A 5370-nucleotide genomic window follows, 5' to 3' on the forward strand; every position below is an offset into this window, starting at 1 on the left:
ACAGGGAAAGAGAACTGGGAGTGGGGAGGAAGACTTCCTACACCTGGTGAGGACCTGTGTATATACAGGTGAGTGAATAAGGATTCCAACCACAAGAAGGGACTCTTCAAAGCTTCCTATCATACTTACACGTTTACTTATGTGCATCATGTGCCCGCTCAGGGCTGGATGTGTCTCTCTATAAAATTGAGCCCATTAAACAACGTCTTTGTGCCACCCTTCGAACATTGCCTGGGATACAGCAAACGCACAGTGAATCTTCTGTCTCTCTCCTTCCCCCCCTCTGGAACACAGTGGCCAGAAGCAAGAAGAGAAGACCTAGGAATGTGGAAGCCTCTACTGCCACATGGATGGTAGAGACATGGAATCTCAAACTCTGCCAGGTCCCCAGCCCCTTTCCTGCCATCGTTACGATTTCTGGCTTTCTTTACGCAACTCTCCTCCACTCCCCGCATCTGCAGGGAGGGCTAACGTGGACGGCGCAGAACGACCAGTGTGGGAGGGGACCAAATGATTTGAAAGAGGGGTCACCTGTCAGTGGTGAATAAACAAGGCCCATGAAGAACGCCCCCCTAGCTGACTTCTGAATAAAAGTTTCAGGATCGATTGACTCACCAGGGGTATGGGGAAGAACTTTACCTTCTAGAAGTCTCCCAACTATATTTGATTGAAACAATAGATTTGGGGTGGGGGGCTGGGATAGATTCAGATCATCTAGTCTAGCGGTCATCACAATAAGACCAAGGGCTAAAATGAACCCACTACCTAATTTATAAACATAGATGGACTGGAACACAGCCATGCCCACACATTGTCGTATTGTCTATAGCTGCTTTTGCTGTGCGTTAGCAGAGGTGAGGCGGTGCACCAGAGACTGTATGGCCCGTAAAACCTAATATATTCACTACCTGGCCCTTTTTAGAAAAACTCTGCAACCCTTGATATTCCATTGTTTAGATTGTGGACAATATGCTGTGGCAGAATGGGACCAGGCTGAACTACTTAGGAAACATGCATAAGGCCATGAGAGCTCTCGCACAAATTTTTTTGATTGTAAAATTTAAAGAAGAAAGTAAAAGACACCCCCAATTCTCTCACCGTCTAATAAGAACTGCTAATATTTTGCTGTGTTTGCATCTGGTCTTTTTCTATTTACACATAAAAATGTAAGTATATATAATTATGCCATTAAAATCCTACTGTGTTGAGTTTTGTACCCGGTTTGTGTGCCTGTGTTTCCCATTTTACAGTGACCACTTTGCACGTCCTGGGATAGTCCTGGTGAACTTGAGTTTGAATAACTTTTTAATAGGTGTCTCAGCATCACTGAACTTCTGGGTAGTTTTTAGTTATTCACAAATCAAAATATTGTGCCCTAGAGCAAATTCCATGGAGCAGAAATCTTTGTCTGAGTCTCCATTATTTCCTTGAGATAGATTCCCAGAAGCGGAATTACTGGGTTAAAGGGTAAGGACAGTTTTCAGGGTCTTGATAACATATTGCCAAATCGCTTTCCAGAAAGACTGTCCCAATTTATGCTCCCACCAGCAATGTACGAAATTGCCCCCTGAGCCTCCTCTCACCAGCTTTGAGTACTATCATTAAAAAAAGTTACCAAATTGACGGGCAAAAATTGCATTTTGTTGTTTTGATTCGGATTTCTTTGATTACTGGTGAGGTTAAACATTTTTTTCATATGTTAAACACTTCTTCATATGTTTATGGCCAAAGGGAGTCTTAATAATGGTCTTCAAGTGTGCAAAGGGGTTATTTAGTAGATTGGGACCAGCTGTTCTCGAGAAGAAACGAGAAATGTTGAAACTTCAGCAAGAAAGCAATGGGTTGAAGGTCCTTGGATGGAGAACGATCCTAAGAATGGTCAAAGGCTACTCGGAGCCCCTTTCCTCAAGGTGCAAGGAGACTGAAAGAAAATAGCTATAAATTGTTGGGTGCTTATAAGTGCTAAAAACACTGCTAATGTTGGCATATGTTTGCATTTAAATGCTCACAGAACCCCTATGAGGAACGTGGGGCTTAGATGTGATTTAATATTAATTATCCCAAGTAGGATTGAAATCTTCACCCTGAAATCCTAGTTTCCTCACCACTCTGCTCCACTGCCTCTCGGAGAACAGATTCAATGAAGTTTTCTGGCTTAAAGGTTTTGCAAATTCTTCCTAAACAGAAAATGAAGGAAGTGTGGACCTCAGTTCCCATAATCCCTCAGCAAGACCTCTTCCCTTTAGCAAAAATCAGGACATAGTTGTTTGCCACCAAGAACCCATTCTCTACTCTGATGTTTGTGCTTTTGCATTTTTGCTGACTGCATGAGCTTGCAGCGCTCGGCTTGTCTCCTTCTTTCCTCCTTTTGGTCTTATGTCTCCACCCTGCTCTGGAGGAACCGCAAATATCAACTGTGTGCTTCCCTCCAAACTGTCATTCTCAGCAACACATTGGCCAGGTAAGGCTATGCTTTCTTTGCTCCGATGTCGTCCCCTGGCCATGGGGACGATGATCAGGGTAAGGAAAACCCTCCACGGGCTCTCCCTCCTCTCGCCCAGGTCTCCACTCAATCAATGGGAGCTTTGTCTTTGCAGAGAACAAACCTGAAACCCATCCGGCCATGGCCGTTGTTGTCTGCTGGCTCCTGCGCTATTTGGATTCTGACTCTGTTAGAGATCTTATAAACTTCAACCTGCTTATTAGAAATTCAAGGAAATCACCGAATAATATTTAAAAGCAGACAAAGCCTTCTGTCCCCACCCTGTCTTCCTTTGCTGGTCTCACACCTCTTTCCTTTTTTGGATCCGGTTCCAAACACCTCATTGGGAATTTATCTTAAACAAATAAGATGAATGGCTCAGGTGAGCAATCTCCAGGATTACGAGGACAAGATGGTTGGAGTATTTTATTTGTGGGGAGGAACTAAAGGCATCAACTCTGGTTCTCCTGCCCCCTCGGTTTTTCAGTCGAGAATTTCAGCGGTCTCACCTTCTAGGTGCTTGGTGTCCTTTATCCCGCATGGTCAAATGATGGCTCCGATGAGCGGTGCTGTAAAAAGCATGATCTTTCAGCCTCCCCACCTGTCCATTTCCCACCCTCTGTTTCTTTGAAGTGCTGGTGCTGTGAACCCCTGGGCCTGTGTGTGTCCAGGGGGTGTGGATGAGAGCAGCGATGCTTTGTTCATTTCCGTTTGAGATAACAATTCAAATACCATCACCCCCGTAATGGGCTTGATCCTGCCTTTGTCACCTCTGAGCGCAAAGGCACCTGTGCTGCCTTGAATGAGGAAGAGGAGCTCTGCTATTGTGGAAGATACAGAAGATTTAGGTCACCGTGGCTCTGCCCTGGTTGCCGTGTGAGATTGCTTCCACCCACTGGGTTCATTTCCTTCCCTTTTGCAGTGAAGGGATTTTGGTCACTACAGTCCATTTCATCTCTAAAATCATGTACTTCCAGGACGGCAGGAGACAGGTATGCCCAGGGTCAACGTGTCGAGACTCCTTGGCTGTCCTTCCCTAACCCTCAGCTGAACCTTCCCGAGCTCTTCCGTTCAGATTTGTCTCCCATCTGAGCAGTGAAGGCAAATCCTAGACATGGCGACAGGTTTGGATGCATGAAAGATAGTCCTCTAGGGAGTTGGTCCTCCAAGAGTGGTCCAGGACCAACAACATCCCACCACCAGGGAACTTGTCAGAGATGCAGATCCATGGGTCCCACCCCAGACCTATGGAATAAGATGCTGCGGGGATGGGTCCTAGCAGTCTGAATTTAACAAGCCCTCGAGGTAACTTGCACGGAGGCTCCAGTCCTAGACCCACTGCTCTGGGCTTAATCTGCAGAGGTTAGCAGGAGAATAGAGACACACCCAAAGTCCTCTTTAGTTTCATCTCGTACTGGCAATGAAGGAAGATGTGCCGGGGACTTCCCTTCCTTCATCCACAATTAAAGTCTGACCCTTAATACATCAAAAGTTATTAATCAAATATTTGCCTGCAGACATCTTAGTAATAAGCATTGCTAAAAACACAAGGAAACAAACAAAAAATGACAAACAGAGAAAGTCTTACAAAGCTAAACACAGTCTTACCCTACAATCCAGCAATCATACGCCTGGATATCTACCTAACTGATTTGAAAACTTTTGCCCTGCACACGAATGTTTATGGCAACTTTATTCATGGTCCCCCAAACTGGGAGCTACAATGATGTCCTTCATTGGTGAATGGATCGAGAACAGTTGATGCTATACACAATGGAATACTATTCAGTGACAAAAAAGGAATGAACTATCAAGACACACAAAGATGTGGATGAATCTTAAATGCAGTTCTCTGTGCAGAAAGAACTATTCTGGAAAACTAAAACTGTGTGTTTCCATTTTTATGATATTCTCAAAAGGCACAATTATAGATGGCGCAAAAAAATCAGAGGTTCTTTTCAGAAGGGAAAGAGAGTTGAATAGGTGAAGCCCAGGGGATTTTTTAGGGCAATGAAACAATTGTGTTTGGTACTGTAGTGGTATATATGCATTTGCCAAAACCACAGAACTTCACGGCACAAAGGCAAACCTTCATGTATGCAGTTTTTAAAAAGTTATTTGAAGTTGGGCGATCCCAGGACAGAACGCAGGATGGGACCAAAGAATCTAACTGTATTACAAATATATGAAACAACCTCCTGGAAGGGATTGGGAGGAAGAGGTGAGGCCCCAAGTAACTTTGGAAACTAGTGTCTGAGACTAAAGGCAGCAGGAAGTGTACGTAACAGTGCTCTAGCTCCCATGGGGCTATGGCTTAACAGCCCTGATGCTGAGATACCAGTACATTGGAATCGAACAGTTAAGTAAGTGGGGGGGGGGGGATGGGGGGAACCTGGGTTCTCACTGTTGGGATGAAATTTACAGATAAGCAAGGGGAGGACGCTAGACTCACCCACGGCGTAGCGGATTTGAGTCGGAAAAAGCATGAACTCATGTTTAGCTTAATATGGATATAGATGATTACATATAGAAACATCTATAAATATGTACGTGTGTGTGTGAACATGGGCTAGTACACACATATAGATTTCCTCGCCCTGTCATTTGAGATGGCTTAGAATAAGCAACGTCCCAGCAGCAACGAGCACACCTAATACTCAGCTCTCTGTTTCTCGTACCGTCCTCCAGTAAAAAAGAACGAGAGCTCCTTAGAGAAATGGCTGATTTTAGGACTGAGGCAGGAAGTATCCAGGATGATCCTGGAGCATCCGTAGTGCCAGAAAGTAAGGACATAATGCAAACTAATAAAAACAAAACCCCAATAAAAACACACATACACGGGGCTTCCCTGGTGGCACAGTGGTTGAGAGTCCGCCTGCCGATGCAGG

This window comes from Pseudorca crassidens, chromosome 19 (assembly GCF_039906515.1).
Source record: "Pseudorca crassidens isolate mPseCra1 chromosome 19, mPseCra1.hap1, whole genome shotgun sequence".
NCBI classification, from domain to species: Eukaryota; Metazoa; Chordata; class Mammalia; order Artiodactyla; family Delphinidae; genus Pseudorca; species Pseudorca crassidens.